Consider the following 18,245-nt stretch of genomic DNA (forward strand, 5'->3'; position numbering starts at 1 on the left):
CCTGCTTCATCAGGCAATAAGAAAGGGGACAAACTGTAGACAGAGACAAAAATAATATTTTTTTTGCTATAGCGAGCCACATGCAATAAATAGTCATTTCTAAATCGCATACAACAATTATCTAAAATCACTCAATGGACTAGCATGTTAGATATCAGATATATGGTAGTACAACCTAAACCAAGCTTAGCAAATCACAGTAATAAATCATCAATTGACCTTGTAGCTGTGGTAAACACAATACTGTGCAATAGAAAGTGTATACTGCTATAACTTATAGTTGGTGTGATGCAAAAAAGTACAACAGTATAATTGGTGTAGAAAAAGGAAAAGGTGCAACAGTGGTATAGTTCAATATGGCCATTATAGGTGTTCACCAAAGTATAGTGACCTATTTAGTAGGGAAAAACATTTATATACATACACACATAGAGATATAGTATGGTCAACATATGTAGGTAATGCAGCAGCGTGTTATAAGGCACATAGTCTATGGGGTAAAATTAGGTGTCAATAGGATGAGAAAGCATGGAGGGAACAGGGAGAGCATAACTACACAGATAAAAGTAAAAAAATCTTACCAGTGAAACGCAGATAACACGAGAAGCGCCTCTGTACTGAAGAGAGGCCGCTCGGTGCTTTAAATGTGGTGCCTGTAGTTAACCATTTCTGCCGCCTGGATGTGATCCTCACGTCCAGACAGCTGCTCTGCTGCGGTGCCGTGCTTCAGCGCACTCCCGCGCGATTGCGGGCGCGCCCCCGTGCCCCCGTGCTGTCCCCGGTAGCCCTGGGATCAGTGAACGGGAACATGGTTCCCGATAACCGATCCGTGTCCCCAGCAGAAAAACCGAAGCACTCTTACTAGAGGCTTCAGTCTTTCTGCAAAAAAAGTTTCCTTATCTACCTTGTGCTTCCGGTGATCGAGAAGCACAAGGAGAAAAAACTAAACTCAAGGTGGCCATCTTGTGTCCAAATAGTAAAACTACATCTGCATATTTTTTACATTACAATTTACACATATAAGCGTTTCAACAAGTTTGCAAGCGTCTATTGGACGCGTTGCAAGCCTCACTATGGAGCACTTCCTCCTTCCAGCGTGAAAAAAAAATCTACCTTTAAAGTTTCAGGTGTATGATTGATGACAGAAAGTGAAATGTTTTCAGCTCCTCCCACACAGACACATTTTTTTTTTGTCCACAGAACAGACAGCAGACCTGGCACCGATTTGCACTTATCCAAGAGTTTCCTTTAATCCAGCGGATACAAGCAATACATAAAGAGTAAAGAGGCGGTCGGCCTAACAGCCGTTTCGCAGGTTGCCCTGCTTCTTCAGAGGCACAAAGTCTTTGTGCCTCTGAAGAAGCAGGGCAACCTGCGAAACGGCTGTTAGGCCGACCGCCTCTTTACTCTTTATGTATTGCTTGTATCCGCTGGATTAAAGGAAACTCTTGGATAAGTGCAAATCGGTGCCAGGTCTGCTGTCTGTTCTGTGGATAATACTAATGTGTATGAGACCTAGAGCACGTATTGCTTGCAACCAGGGTCCAGCTGCTGTGTTCCAGGAACCATTTGAGTGCCAGTCCTACTACTGTTTCTTCGCTACACATTTTTTTTTTGCTAGTGAAGTGTTTCTTTTCCACATACCTTTTATTAGCTCTACGTGATATGTGGCAATAGAAAATATAACGCAGTGTTGCATGCACAATTTTTATTATTATTATTATAGGAAAGTACTATTATGGACTAAAACTGAATGTATAATTAATTATTAATAATAATAATAATACCAATATCTGTGTTTTATACCAATAGTGTTTTTTCTCCTGTTGGACACAGAGGGCTTAAGAGCTGCAGCCACTAGGGCACACTCAGTAGGCCACCCTGCAGTCTTAAGGTGTCTTGCCCAAGGACACCTTACTGAAGAGGTACTGGCTCACTGAACTGGAAGAGTAAAACAGAATTTTGCCTTCCAAGAACAGAAGGTATTTGTGATTGTTTAGGTTTGAGTGAGCTCTGAGGTGTCCCCACAATGCATCACTGCTGAATATGTAAATTGTCCCTTTTTGCAAATACCTTCTGTTTTAAGAAGACACAATTCTGTTTTACATAGAATTTTAGTAAGAGGGCATTTTGGTCCTTTTTTTTAGCCCCCTATACACTCTAAAGAGTTCTACTTCACCGTGAGCATGCTGGGCATTTGGTGAACAGGAAGCCTGAGAACACACTAGGAGGCAGTGGTGTAGGTAAGGAGATGAAAATGCAAGTTTTACAATGGGGCCCCCTAAGCACTCTATACATAACAATTTATACGGTGCACCAAAACCTGTCAATGGCAACTACAGTGTCAGAGGTGCAAGAAGGGGATGGGGAGTAGTTTGTTAATGATCACCACTATTTAAAGTATCCAGGGCCGCCATCAGAAATTTTGGGGCCCCTCATACGTCATTAGGCCCCCCCCCCCCTATATAGGCTAGTAAGGTACAGGTGTCGCCCAGTACAGGTTATCAAGGTACCAATGCCCCCTCCCCCCCATGAGTTAATTATGTGTAGGGGCTTTAGTAAAGTTAGCTTGCAATTAGGGAGCTAGTAAAAACAAAACAGAGGACACCGAGAGCCCAATAGTGCAATAATATCTTATACTCACAAAGGTGGGTTACCATCAGGCAACCACTTGACAGGCAGGTGGGGAGTATTAGTACCTGACCCCACTCAGGTATAAAAGTCGCTCTCTGTAGATAGGAAAATGGGGAAAGAACCCCTCCACCAGGGGTGGACTTAATAGTGCTGTAATATGTACGAACAGAGGCGCCAAGCAGAGTAAAACAATGTTCTAAAAATGATAAAAAGAGGGAAGTCGAGGTGGACTTACCTCCCTCTGGTAGTGGAGATATACTCAAATGCAGAGTAAAAACATATATACAATTTATTCACAACTCCATAAAATCGGAACGCGTTTCGCGGTCAACAGTCCCGCTTCATCAGGCAGTATAGGAGCATAAAAAACTGTAACAGATACAAGCATGCATATCAATATACCACAGATAGGGACCATTAGCTCAAACATATAAAATATAAAAAATGCGAGTACAAATTTATGCGAAACAACTAGGTATTTTTAAGATAAAAAAAACTCTGTGTTGTGGATATTGCATGCATCTGCAAGCATGCATATCAATATACCACAGATATGGACCATTATCTCAAAAATATAAAATATAAAAAATGCGAGTACAAATTTATGCGAAACAACTAGGTATTTTTAAGATAAACTCTGTCTTGTGGGTATTGCATGCATCTACAAGCATGCATATCAATATACCACAGATCTGGACCATTAGCTGAAAAATATAAAATTGCGAATACAAATTTATGTTAAACAACAAAAAAGTATCACATGAATCATATTGCCTTTTGGAGTAATTGGACTGTGCAAATAACTAGACCATAGGATAAAAGTGCAATGCTTACAAAACTGTCCATAGGCAAAAGTGCAGTGCTTATCACATTCAATGGAAGGGGTCTAAAGTGCTACGTCATATTTCCTTTGCAGACACAAAAAAAGCAATCAGCGGGCTCTCTGCCAAGAGTAACCTCTTACCTGGTTCAGGTCCATAAAGCGTGTGAGCACCTCTGTGAGGACGGGCTCCATGTTAACTTCTATATATAAATGCTGTGTTTAGCAAGTGGCCAATGGGAGCGTGACACGCATGCAGCGTACACGCCCCCATGATCAACAGCCAATGCAAGAGGGGGGCGGGTGTGACGTTAACGTCACATTAGTGGTGGCGGCCATTTCTTTGGTGGGAACCTAATATGAGTGTATGGAAAGTGCAGTGAAAAGGTCGCATCATAGGTGGCGGCCATATTTTTGGTTGGAAACAATGTAAGGTGTGGAGAAAAAGTCACATCATTGGTGGCGGCCATGTTTTAGGTTAGAAACACTGCAGTGATGAGGTCGCATTACCCTTGGCGGCCATCTTTTGGGTTTTAAAGTGTCACATTCAAAATTAAAGATTTATGAAATAGAGGTGAAGTAGAAAAGAAAAGGGAAAAAATGGAATTATTAATTATTAAAATAAGGGAATATTGATGATAATAATAAAAAAATAATGAAAATAAAAATTAAAAAATTAAAATATAAAATATAAAAAATATGAACAATATGAAAAAATATACACATATCAATATGCACACAAATATATATATATATATATATATATATATATATATATATATATATATATATATCTATCTATCTATACATATATAGATATACACATACACACATACATATATATACACCCATACATACACACATACACACATACACATACATACATACATACATACATACATACATACATACATACATACATGCATACATACATAAACACACACACATACACATATACATACATACATACATACACACACACATACATACATACACATACATAAAACTACATACGCACATATATGGGAAAGGGGCAAATAGGAGGAGGGGAGTGCTTTTAGGGGGATAGGGAGATTTGGGTATATGAAGGGGTTGTTTTGGGCACAAATCGGTTGCAGCCGTGGTCACGTTTTGACGACCCACGGTAGTCACTGCTTGAGGAAAGGTGTGATATATCTGGGAAGTATAAAGCTATAATAAAATAATATAAATAATGAAGGGACAACATTAACAACAATATAAATAAAAAGTAAAAGCCTAAAAGCAATAACACCAAAAGCGAGCAATAATTCAATAAAATAAAAGAAGGAAGCGAAATTCACTAAAAGAGAGCGACAATAAAATTAAATTAAAAGGTCTTTACCAAGACCTCATTGAGCCCATCGGGCACCAAACTTCTGATAATTTGTATCCAATACATCTCCCGTCGTTTCAAGATCTCGAAGGGGTGTGAAAGAGATGGTGAGAGTGCTTCGATAAACGTGATGTTTAGCAAGTGTGGGTCTTTGTCGTGGTGAGTGCCGAGTGCCGTGATACGCTGTGAAGGGGAAAATTATTGATTATGTTGCGTTTATGTTGTCCTATTCTAGTACGGATGGTTTGTATTGTGCGGCCTACGTATTGCAAGTTGCAGGGGCATGAGATCAAATAGATTACATTCTTTGTTTCACATGAGATGGGTTGCTTAATGGGATATTGATTAGAGGTGGTGGTTGATGAGAATGTGGTTGTGATATTCACAAATGGGCATGCCAGGCATCGAGGGTTGTTACAAGGAGAAGAACCTGGGGGGGATGAAGATATTGTAGGGTCGTCTACATTCGCGATCGGTTGCGTTTTGAGTCTGCTAGGTGCCAATAGGCTACGAAGATTAGGTGCACGTCTAAACGTGAGTGTTGGAAATGGAAGATCTCAGATATGGGTCTGTTGTCAGAATATCCCAACGCGATTCTAGGATAGACCTGATGTTTTTATGTTGTGCACTGTATCTAGTAATGAAATGTGGGTGTAGGGCGGCAGTATCTGTATTGGTGGAAGTGTTGTTCGGAAACTTGGACGGAATAGTGGCTTTATATTTGGCAACTTTTATTAATTTTTTGGGATATTGTCTGTCAAGGAATTTATTGGTAAGGGTAATGGATTGTTCATGATAGTCTCTGGCTTCAGTACAATTGCGATGGATGCGGCGATATTGGCTGTAAGGTGTGTTTGTGGTCCAGGGGCGATGATGAAAACTGTCAAAATGTATAAAATTATTGGCGTCCACTTTTTTAAAAAAATTCTTAGTTTTTATGCAATTGGATTCTATGAAAAAGGTTAAATCTAGGAAATCAATGGTTGTGGGATGGTGTTGTGATGTGAATTCAAGTCCAGCTGGATTTTTATTTAGGAATTCTAAAAAGGACGGTATGGAGTTTGGATCCCCTCGCCAAATGAGAATAAGGTCGTCAATATATCTCTTATATAATACTGTGTTATGTCTAAACGGATGGTCGGGGGTGAAGAGGATATGTTCAAGGTAGCCCATGGATAAATTGGCGTAGGAAGGTGCAAATGAGCTGCCCATGGCTGTTCCGGTACGTTGGTGATAGAAATTGTCCAAAAAGGAAAATGTGTTGTGGTTAAGAATGAAATCTGCGCAATGTACAATGAAATGTTTTTGGGAGGTGGGCAAGTTGGAGTCTTCACTTAGAAAATGACTGAGAGCTGCTAAACCAAATGTGTGGGGAATATTAGTATAGAGGGATGATACATCTCATGATAGCCAATAAAAGTCTGTGTCCCAGTTTTGATGTTTGAGAAGTTGAATGAGGTGTTGGGAGTCTTTGAGATATGAGGGGAGGGTCTGTACATGTATTTGCAAGTGTTTATCTATGAAGCGGGAGAGATTACTGGTGGTGGAGTTGATGCCAGAGATAATGGGTCGTCCAGGGGGTTTTATCAGGGTCTTAAGAATTTTGGGCAGGTAATAAAAGAATGGCGTCTTGGGTAGTGATGGGCGAACACCTGTATGTTCGGGTTCGGGCCGAACAGGCCAAACATGGGCCAAATGTTCGGCATGTTCGGCCCGAACCCCGAACTCAATGCAAGTCAATGGGGACCCGAACATGCCGCAATATGGCCCCCCTATGGGGTCGCAGGCATAAGGGGGGAGCATGCCCCGATCGCGGGGGGGGGGGGGGTTCGGAAATTCCCCCCACCCCCTCCGCTAGCGCTCCCCCCTCTGCCCGCTTCCCCATAAAAAAGTTGGCGTAAAGTTAACGCTGCCCGGCCTCAACGCGTCATACTCAGACTCCTCCTCCTCATTCACACCACTGCCAGCCAGCCACTGCAGCAGCCACTACTGGCAATATTTAACTTTACGCCAACTTTTTTATGGGGGAGCAGGCAGAGGGGGGGGGGGGGGGCGCTAGCGGAGGGGGTGGGGGGAATTTCCGACCCCCCCCCCCCCGCAATCGGGGCATGCTCCCCCCTTATGCCTGCGACCCCATAGGGGGGCGGTATTCGGCCGAACAGGGCCCTGTTCAGCCGAACAGGGGCCCTGTACGGCCCTGTTCGGCCGGGCATTTAGTAGTTCGGGCGAACCCGAATGGTTTGGCCGAACACCATCGGGTGTTCGGCCGAACTCGAACATCACCCGAACAGGGTGATGTTCTGCAGAACCCGAACAGTGGCGAACACTGTTCGCCCAACACTAGTCTTGGGCTGTTGGTTTATAATAAAATTACGTTCATTTTTAGTTAACATGCCAGATAAGAAGGCCTCATTAATGAATGTTTTGAGTATTTTATTGTAGTCGGGTGTTGGGTCAGTGTCTAGTTTGTCATAATGATCAGTATTGTTTAAGAGTCTAAAGGCCTCTTCTAAGTAGTCTCGTTTGTTCAGGATCACCACTCCACCACGTTTATCAGCTGGCTTTATTACCAGGTCATGATTTTGTTTTAGTTGGGCGAGGGCCTGTTTTTCTCTGGTTGTCAGGTTGGATTTTTTTGGTATTTGGAAATTAAGTTTCTGTAGATCTTCTAATACCATAGTATAGAAAGTTTGGATATGGTTACCTTTTGATGCTGTTGGATAAAATCGGGTCCTACCCTTGAGTTGTGTAGAGATACATTTTTCTATTTGCACTTCACCGGGATCAATGGTGACTATGGGAAGAGTGTCATTATTGGTGACAATAATGGCATTATTAGGGTTTTGGGTTTGTGTTTTAAAATTCTTGATGGCAAAATGTCTTTTTAATGTCAGTTTACGGGTGAATGCATTAAGGTCTGCAAACAGTTCGGAAAGATTGGAAGAATTTGTAGGGCAGTATGAGAGGCCTTTTTCAAGCAGTTTGGTTTCATGAAAGGAGAGAGTGTGGTCTGAGAGATTGAAAATGCATTTTGTAACGGAAGTATTGGGAATGTATTGGTCTAGGTGATTAATGGTTCCTTTTTGTCTCTTTTTTCTTTTACCTCTACACCCGCTTTTTCTAAATCTAGTAGCGGTCTCCTGATTGATTGTTTGAATTTGAACGGGGCATGTGGGGCTGGAAATAGGGAGGATGAGAGTGTTCTTGGTCAAGGTTGAAGGAAGTTCTAAAAAAGGACTCGTAGATCCCAAGGATTTGTGTGTGTTTTCAACAGGGCCATTTTGGATGAGGCTGCAGGTGGTTGTTGCATTCGGAGAGGGTGCCGGATAAGTGGGTGGAATCTGAGAGGGGGTGGGTGAGTCATGTATGGTGATCTGCGATGCCCGAAGGTCATCAGGAGAATCTTCATCTGATCTGTTTTGTGTTAGGGTATTGCAAATGGTTATGGGAGGGGGACCTGACAGGAATTGGTAAATTGGTGTTTTTTGAGGTTTAAAGTGGATTCTTCCGGATTTGGAAATAGGGGTACTTCTTTTGTTTTTATTTTTGGTTTGGGTAGTTCTCTGCAGTTTAGGTTTGGTCAGGGTGATCGTGTTGAGGGTTTTTTTGGGGGGAGGGTTTCCGGTTGGCTTAGTTAGTTGGAGTTCTTTCCTAACCTCAGTGTGATGATTGAATAGAGTGTTGTCGGGTATTTTCACAGGTAAAATCAAATTCGGTTGTAGGGAAGATTCTGTATCTTTCTCTAGGGCCGAAACTGGGGGGAGGGGGATCTTAGGAAATAGGGTTTTTTATAACAGGGTGGTGTGTGCGAAGCTAAATTTTGGTGGGTTATAGGCTGGGGGTGGAGGAATGGGGGTGGTGGGTGCTTGCGTGGGGGGTGGGAAAGTGGGTGGTGGTACTGGAAATGGAGGTGGGTAAGGTGGAAAGATGTGTGCAGGTGGTGGTTTAGGTGGTGGGACCTTCAAGCTCATTAGTGGTGGGGGGGGGGGGGGGGCAGTAGGTGTTGGGTTTGATGTAGGGGGATAGGTTGGGGGGAACCTGGTCTTACGTTCCCTTTCCCTATGCTCTGCATAAGCCAACCTATCCCTATTGAGTTTCCTGAGTTTGACATCAATTGTGTCCAATTCAAATTTCTTGATACGGGAGACGAGATTGGACATAAGGGGCTGGTATTGCTTGCTTTTTGTGTATAAGGCTAGTGTATTTTTGGTTTCGGAAATGATGGGCTGAAAGGCTTCAATAAGGAGGGTCCTTTTTCTGATGATACGTTCCATCATTCCTCCCGTACAGGACTCTAAATAATCATACCACTCTTCCGTATATAACGGATCTTTGGGGAATGTTGACAGAGTTTTAATTCTAATTCGCATAAATTTGTACTCGCATTTTTTATATTTTATATTTTTGAGATAATGGTCCATATCTGTGGTATATTGATATGCATGCTTGCAGATGCATGCAATATCCACAACACAGAGTTTTTTTTAATCTTAAAAATACCTAGTTGTTTCGCATAAATTTGTACTCACATTTTTTATATTTTATATTTTTGAGCTAATGGTCCATATCTGTGGTATATTGATATGCATGCTTGTATCTGTTACAGTTTTTTGCTCCTATACTGCCTGATGAAGCGGGACTGTTGACCGCGAAACGCATTGCGATTTTATGGAGTTGTGAATAAATTGTATATATGTTTTTACTCTGCATTTGAGTATATCTCCACTACCAGAGGGAGGTAAGTCCACCTCGACTTCCCTTTTTTTATCATTTTTAGAACATTGTTTTACTCTGCTTGGCGCCTCTGTTCGTACATATTACAGCACAATTAGGGAGCTAGTATATGTGCCCCCCCCTGGTCCAGGTGCTGTTATTCACTGTGTCAGCCACTCCAGACCGAAAAGCACCCCCCCATATAGTATAGCATGCCAGATGCTTTACCCTTCCATCTCCCCAGTATAGCTAACAATATGCGCACCCCTCCCCCCAGTGCAGTATAGCTAGACTGATGCCCTCCCCATACAAACCGCCACCCCTACCAGGATAGTGTACCAAGACAGATGCCAAGCACAGATGCCCCCCAGTCAGCTTCCCTCTCCATCCCCCACCCTGTAGCTACCCACATGCCCACTAGTAGAGTTAAACAAGCCAGATGCCAGTACAGTATATATATATCTCACCTTCCCCCCAGGAGTACTGAACACTGACTGTCCTACTCCTCTCCTCCTGACCTCCTGACTCCTCCTGACCTCTCGTTCCGGCATAACCAAAAGTCAGAGTCCAGGAGTGTAAATGTCAGAGCCAGCAGCTTTCACCTCATCTTACCTCTGTGCGTGGCTAGTGTTGGGCGAACAGTGTTCGCCACTGTTCGGGTTCTGCAGAACATCACCCTGTTCGGGTGATGTTCGGGTTCGGCCGAACACGGCCGTCTGAGATTCAGACTTTGCTAACGGCCATTGCTGCGATTTATGTACGCCACCATCACTACCATTGAAATAGCCCAAATAAACAGGTTTTTGTGACCCTAGGCTATGACCTCTTCGGCCTAGGGGCCCGAAACTCACCAGTCATGTTCCCCCTAAGGGTCCCTACAATGCTAGAAAATTTGGTACTGCTGAGCCATTGCCCTTTGAAAAGATGTGAGATTTTGGAAAGTGAAATAGGGAGGCAATGAAATCCTATGGGGGATTTTACCAATTTTGGACCCCTGTAACTCTGGTTTGCAGAGATGTAGGGACCCCATCTTTGGAATCCAAGTCTAACAATATGTCTTCTACCTGCATGAGACATTTCGTGAGATTCAGACTTTGCTAACGGCCATTGCTGCGATTTATGTACGTCACCATCACTACCATTGAAATAGCCCAAATAAACAGGTTTTTGTGACCCTAGGCTATGACCTCTTCGGCCTAGGGGCCAAAACTCACCAGTCATGTTCCCCCTAAGGGTCCCTACAATGCTAGAAAATTTGGTACTGCTGAGCCATTGCCCTTTGAAAAGATGTGAGATTTTGGAAAGTGAAATAGGGAGGCAATGAAATCCTATGGGGGATTTTACCAATTTTGGACCCCTGTAACTCTGGTTTGCAGAGATGTAGGGACCCCATCTTTGGAATCCAAGTCTAACAATATGTCTTCTACCTGCATGAGACATTTCGTGAGATTCAGACTTTGCTAACGGCCATTGCTGCGATTTATGTACGTCACCATCACTACCATTGAAATAGCCCAAATAAACAGGTTTTTGTGACCCTAGGCTATGACCTCTTTGGCCTAGGGGCCCGAAACTCACCAGTCATGTTCCCCCTAAGGGTCCCTACAATGCTAGAAAATTTGCCACTGCTGAGTAATTGCCCTTTGAAAAGATGTGAGATTTTGGAGCTGTAAATAGGAGGCCCAATGAAAGCCTATGGGGGATTTTACCAAATTTGGAGCCCTGTAACTCTGGTTTGCAGAGATGTAGGGAACCCATCTTTGGAGCCCAAGTCTAACAATATGTCCTCTACCTGCATGAGACATTTCGTGAGATTCAGACGTTGCTAACGGCCATTGCTGCGATTTATGTACGTCAGACTCGCCACCATTTAAATTGCCCAAATAAACAGGTTTTGTGACCCTAGGTTATGACCTCTTCGGCCTAGGACTGCATTGAACGCGACCCACACATTGTGCGCATTCTGGACAACACCAATTACTGGGTTTATACCCTTCTGGATCCACGGTACAAACACAATGTTCCAAAACTGCTTGAAGAAAGAGCCAGACAGGTCAAAATGGAAGAATACCAGCAGGCCCTTGTGGAGACTTTAGAGAGGAGATTGACATCCTCCCCCTCCTCTAGCCAGTTGTACGCCGACAGACTGACTTCCGCAAACCCAGGACGACCAGGAGGGCAGCAAACAACACAAGCCGCAGCTAGTGCCCAAAGGGAATGGTATCGGCAGTGTCCTTGGAGTGGGAACATTTTCTGACACCCATGCAGCAGCACACAGAACAGCAAGCGTGCAGATCCACCTCCAACACCGATCGCCTGGAGAAGATGGTCAAGGACTACATGTCAGATGGCGTAGCTGTGTTGAACAATCCATCTGCACCCTTCAACTATTGGGTATCGAAGCTAGACACCTGGCACAAACTGGCAATGTACGCAATAGAGGTGCTGGCTTGCCCGGCAGCCAGCGTTATGTCGGAACGCTGTTTCAGTGCTGCCGGAGGCATCGTCACAGATCGGCGGCGTATCCGCCTCTCCACAGAAAATGCAGACCGTCTGACTCAAATTAAAATGAATCAATCCTGGATTGGAAACGACTACGCAACACTCCCGGACCCCAACCAAGTAACATGAACAATGAACATCTGTGATGGGTTAGCGTTTCCGGTCCCTGTTTATTGAACCTCTCATCTGTATTACATTTATGACTGCATGGCGACAAAATGCAAATTGCTATCCGCACGCTTCTTGTCCTCATGCAAGGCCTGGGTTGTTGTGTCTCAAAGCGTGGCCTTCTCCTCCTGCGCCACCCTCCTCCTGTTCCATCATGTGTGCTGCTGCTGGGTTAGCGTTACCGGTCCCTTTTCCTGGAACCTCTTATATGTATTACATTTATGACTGCATGCCGACAAAAAGCATGTTACCTGTGCAAAGAAAACAGACATTTCCCGCATTTAAAAGACAGTTTTCCCTTTGAAACTTTAAAATCGATTTTCTCAAAAACTATAAGCTCTTTTTGCTAAATTTTTTTTCCTCTTGTACCCACTCCCAAGGTGCACATACCCTGTAAATTTAGGGTATGTAGCATATAAGGAGGCTTTACAAAGCACAAAAGTTCGGGTCCCCATTGACTTCCCATTGACCTCTTGTACCCACTCCCAAGGTGCACATACCCTGTAAATTTGGGGTATGTAGGATGTAAGGAGGCTTTACAAAGCACAAAAGTTCGGGTCCCCATTGACTTCCATTATGTTCGGAGTTCGGGTCGAACACCCGAACATCGCGGCCATGTTCGGCCTGTTCGGCCCGAACCCGAACATCTAGATGTTCGCCCAACACTATGCGTGGCCGCCTGGCTCTCCTGCTGAGGTGTTAGTCTGCTGCCGCCGCTGTCCGCCCACCTGACTGCTGCATACAGTATACACCAGGCATCACACTCTGTACTGCAGCCTCCTCCTGAGTTCACTGCACTTCCCGTGACCGGCATAACTAAACTTTACATCAGCGGTGGCCGGTCTGGGAGCTCACAGTGCTCAGTGAGTGAGAGCTGCTGTCATGCACGGGGCTACGCGACAAATATTTCAAAAACAGGAAGTCACATGTCACTTCCTATTTACAACGTAGCCCTGTGCATGGCAGCAGCTCTCACTCACTGAGCACTGTGAGCTTCCAGACCAGCCACCGCTGATGTAAAGTTTAGTTATGCCGTGTACGGGCAGTGCAGCAAACTCAGGAGGAGGCTGCAGTACAGAGTGTGATACCCGGTGTACATGCAGCAGTCAGGTGGGTGGACAGCAAGAAACAAACATCGAGGCAGGAGAGCAAGGCTGCCACACACATAGGAGTAAGGGCTGGGAGGACGAGGATGGCGGGCGGGCCCCCGGGAAACCCCGGGCCCGTCGATGAAGGGTCCTTTGTCCCCCCCTAATGGCGGCACTGAAAGTATCTATAGAAGTGATTATTATGAGCACAGGACCAATAGAGAGCTAATACTGTAGTTGAGGGAGGGCCCTTTGGGGCCCCTCTGGCTCAAGGGCCCCGATGCAGTCGCTACCTCTGCAACCCCTATTGCTACGCCCCTGCTAGGAGGTGCGTGAAAGGTTGCGTTTTGCTGCATATGCATCTGTGCGTTTTTTGTCATAATGAAGTGCGTTTTGAGGGCGTTTGAGTTTCACACATGCATTTTGCTTGCATTTTACTGCGTTTGCGTTTCACACATATGAATCACATATAAGTGCAGTTTTGTGCATCTTCTATGTTTTGTATGCATTTCTGATATGCGTTTTAAGCAAATGTTTTGGGATGTGGCCAATGTAAAATACATTTCCGATGTCCTCTCTGGCTCATCACTAGGAAATCAACAAGAAGCAGAAATACATCATCAAACTTGGTTTTTATACAAAAACGCATAAAAAAACACAATAAGAATGCAATAAAACGCTATACCTCCGCATCACCACTGACATACATTATGTGCGTTTTAGATGCATTTTGGAAAAATATGCAAAAAGTTCAGTGATTTCAAAAGTGCACATTGCAGAGCGCAAACAAATGCAAGTTTTCATGCGGTCCATTGACTTACATTATGCGTGTTAACGCTAGCGTTTCTGCCTAGTGTGTTCCTACCCACAGAGCAGAGATTTGAACCTAGGTCTCCTTTATCAGAGGTGGTGCCCTTAACCCGTACACTTTCCAGCCACGTGTATCTCATCATCAAGTTTCCCGTCAGGTTTGCTTTGCATAAGGTCAGCTTTTTTTTCTCCCTTGGAAAAATTGATTCCGCTGCTTCCCTGAAATTGCAACAAGACCAGGACAGGCCATGCCCCTCATTATGTCATCATCCTCTGTGGTGCTCACTGCTATATAAATCCCACACAAGAGTGTGCTACCACAGAAGAAGAACGCAGCAGCATTCAGGTTCAGGTATACTTTTATTTTCATAGCTGTTTTATAGCTGTGCTCTGGATCCACTGGCCGATGTGTTGTATGATATTCTCTGGTAGAACTTTATGGACCAAGGTCTTTTTTCAACCAAACATCCCATTACTTTATATCCTATAGTAGATTTTTTTTCCTTTTATAATTATCAGATGACAAATTCATAGATATTGAAAACTAGATGTATTGATTTTCCTTAAGTTCTTGTTTTTAATTATGCTTTTTTGCCTTTAACCACTTACAGATGGTGGTGATTGAAATCTATGCCGTTTTGATACTTTAATACCTGCAAGGGCGTAGATTTCACGTCACTGCTGCCACGCTTTTTTATACATACCTGGGGCTTCCACAAACCCCATAAGCTCGGAACGCTCCCGCCACGCCGCCGTCCTCAGTCTTCTCCCTCTTCGGTACCGGGTCACGTAACTTTCTCCAATCTCCAGTCACGGCCAATCTGTGCAAAAGAAGTGCGTCCTCTACATATCTCTCCAGCTGCTGCTGGAGAGATACGCAAAGAGTGCACTTCTCTTGCGTCAGACTGGCTGCGACTGGCTGAAGTGACGGGACCTTGTACCGAAGAGGGAAAAGACTGAGGGCAGCGGCGTGGGAGCAATCCAAGCTTATGGGGCTGGAGGAAGCCTCAGGTATGTATAAAACGTGTATATGTTATCAGCTCTGGTTTCCTTTAACCACATCAGCCCTTAGTATTTTTTCACCTTATGCATCCAAGAAATTTTCACCTGCCATTCATTAACCAATAACTTTATCACTACTTATCACAATTAATTGATCTATATCTTGTTTTTTCCGCCACCAATCAGGCTTTCTTTGGGTGGTACATTTTGCTAAGAGTTATTTTTTCTAAATGCATTTTAAACGGGAATAAAAAGAAAAAAAATGGAAAAAATGCATTATTTCTCACTTTTTGGCCATTATAGCTTTAAAATAATACATGCTACCATAATTAAAAGCCCATTTGTCCCAGGTGTTACACCATTTAAATTATGTCCTTATTACAATGTATGGCGCCAATATTTTATTTGGAAATAAAGGTGCATTTTTATCAGTTTTTCCTCCATCACTATTTACAAGCTTATAATTTTAAAAACATAATATTAATTACCCTCTTGACATGCATATTAAAAAAGTTCAGACCCTTAGGTAACTATTTATGTTTTTTTTTTAAATGGTATTTTTTATTAAACATTTTATTTGGGTATTTTTTGGAGTGTGGCAGGTAAACAGTTAATTTTAAATGTAATTGTGTGTGTGTTTATTAAAAAAAAAAGTATGTAGATGTAGTTTTACTATTTGGCCACAAGATAGCCCCAGTCATTTTTTTTCCTTCCTGTAAGCGAGCGATCGCGCTTACAGGAATTGAAGGGAGGACGTGAAACTTTTTTTTCTTTAGAAAGATTGCGGCTTCTCTTAGAAGCTGTAACGATTGTGGAACTTTCTCCGTGTGCAGCGCACAACGCGTGCGCTGACACGGCGGAAATCCTCCACAAGCGTATAATTGCAGGCACCCAGCAAAAGGTGCTACGCACCTGTAGAGGGAAATTCCTGTCGGCAGATGGAGCTGAGGAGTGCAGAGGAACCAATCCTCTGTACCTCCACAAATGCCAGACAGGAATTGTACGAAGCGCAGAACGCAATCGCAAGAGAGGCGATTGCGAATGGGAACGAGCAAAGGGACAGGTTGTATGTGTGTGCGCCAATCCAGTCGCCACCTCACGACCGCGCACACACAACAGCAGATATGAAATAGGAACGCGATCGCGAGAGGTGCGATCGCCAGACGTGACACAAGGCAGATCAGGTCAGAATATGAGGTTAGCAAAGGCACAGCAAATAATACAATGAGGAGATACGGAAAATAACAAACGCTAGCTAACCGCGAACACCGCACTCATTCGCAACAGTGCACGCGGTTATGCGCGGTCCCCACGTGATAAGCACAATAGAGACAAGCACGCCTAACTAACCATTAACAGACAAACATGAAACAGAGGACGCGAGCGCTTGCTTAACGGTTACCTCACCGAGCCTCCAGCAAGCGTAGCAGACAAGACAGACACACGAAAACAGGGACAAGCGAGAGATAGGATCCACAACACTAGCGAAAGTGGCTAGCGCGATCCAGGTACAGAGTAGCAGAACAGAAGGATCCACAGCACTAGCGAAAAGTGGCTAGCGCGATCCCAGGAGACAGAACAGAAGGATCCACAGCGCTAGCGAAAAGTGGCTAGCGCGATCCCAGGAGACAGAACAGAAGGATCCACAGCGCTAGCGAAAAGTGGCTAGCGCGATCCCAGGAGACAGAACAGATGAGGTAGGCAGAAACAACAGAAGGATCCAAAGGCGCTAACGCTAGGGCTTGTGCGATCCAAACACAAGACAGACGGAACAGGCAAAACAGATAATGCAATCCTAACTGCACTAGGGAAATTTGCCTAGCACAGTTTCCAGGAATTACTCTAAGCTGATCTTCAAACAGAGAGTGAGGCTGACACCCCACCAGGAGTGTTACATAGGACAAAATCCTTATGAACAGCGAAGCATTGTGGGAAAGACATAGTACTTATAGTACACGCCTCCAATGAATGTGGCCAGGAGATTTGCATGACAACGTATGCAAATTCCTCTGCAAGCACAAGCTGCAAAACTGACAGAAGCTCTTCTTTCCAGAGTCCTGCAGCATGCAAATCAAAACAATGGTCAAAAAGCTGCCTGCCTGCACAGGCAGCTGAGCAAATCATCACAGAAGCCATCGGTCTTTCTAATTTGGACTTAGATAAATGAATGGGAACTGCATTCCCATTCATTGATCTCTGGGCTAACGGGCAGCTGCATGGGAGCGCGCGGGCATGTGCACGATCAGCAGCGGGAGTGTGCAGCAGCATGGCAGCAGCCTTTTGGGCACAGCTGCTGCGTCCAAAAGGCTTAATTAGTTAAAGGATACCCACGATGACATGAGATAGACATGTGTATGTACAGTGCCAAGCACACTAATATCTATGCTCTGTTGTTGTTTTTTTCTTTCTCTTTCATAATATACAACAACAAATTGGTCTAAGCACTTCTCGTTTTGTAATAAAGAGTGAAAAAGTTTTATTGCACATATATATTTCTCTAGGCTACTCTTTTTGTAGAGCCAACCACAGTACATGAATTAAAATATTTTCTGCGCAGAAAAGCAATAAAAACCACATGGGGCCATCAGTCTCCAGTTGTTAAATGGGCTACACTTGCCTACAGAGACGGCGATCATCCAGATTCAAAACGTCTCTGTAGTCAGGCGTCCGCCTCCTATTGTCACACACCATACACACATGTCGATGTACGCATGCATACAGCAGCTGCCTCCCTGCTAACAGGGATTAAGTCCATTCATTTTTTGCATAGACATGCTATTGTTGATCGGCGTATCAAGGGTCAGTCCCTTCAATTTGCCTTTATCTATATTTAGCAAGCTTAAATGGATTGGCAGCAAAGCGTGTAACATGAAGCATGGAGCATGAAGCAAGCCAGCAGATTAAGCCACAAGCAGACCACAACTGTGTCAATGTTATACTTGCAGTCCTCCGCGTTCGGATGGGCACTTTACTCCATTCCCCTGGTGTCCAGACCTCGACTTTCCTTTTCAAGAGGTAGGGGTGGGTGTTCAAGGTTATCCTTTGCTGGACTGCGGGCTCCCAGATTTCTTTACTGGCGTGTGCCGCTTGGCTTTCCTCTGTCTGTCATGGAGGTCTCGGACGGCCTGGCGGGTCACGTGCTGCTGTGCACTAG

At 44.1% G+C, this 18,245-nt stretch overlaps 1 protein-coding gene across 1 annotated transcript in view; it reads left to right on the top strand.

The window, feature by feature from the left end:
* Window positions 1-14,424: 14,424 nt before the first annotated feature.
* The window catches only part of LOC137571156 (fucolectin-like), a 36,903-nt gene continuing 33,082 nt past the window's right edge, over window positions 14,425-18,245 (top strand). The window contains exon 1 of the mRNA XM_068279934.1: window positions 14,425-14,441. The gene's annotated coding sequence lies outside the window, so the exon portion shown is untranslated. The remainder of the gene's footprint in view (window positions 14,442-18,245) is intronic.

Source organism: Hyperolius riggenbachi, chromosome 4 (genome assembly GCF_040937935.1).
Source record: "Hyperolius riggenbachi isolate aHypRig1 chromosome 4, aHypRig1.pri, whole genome shotgun sequence".
Taxonomy (NCBI): Eukaryota; Metazoa; Chordata; class Amphibia; order Anura; family Hyperoliidae; genus Hyperolius; species Hyperolius riggenbachi.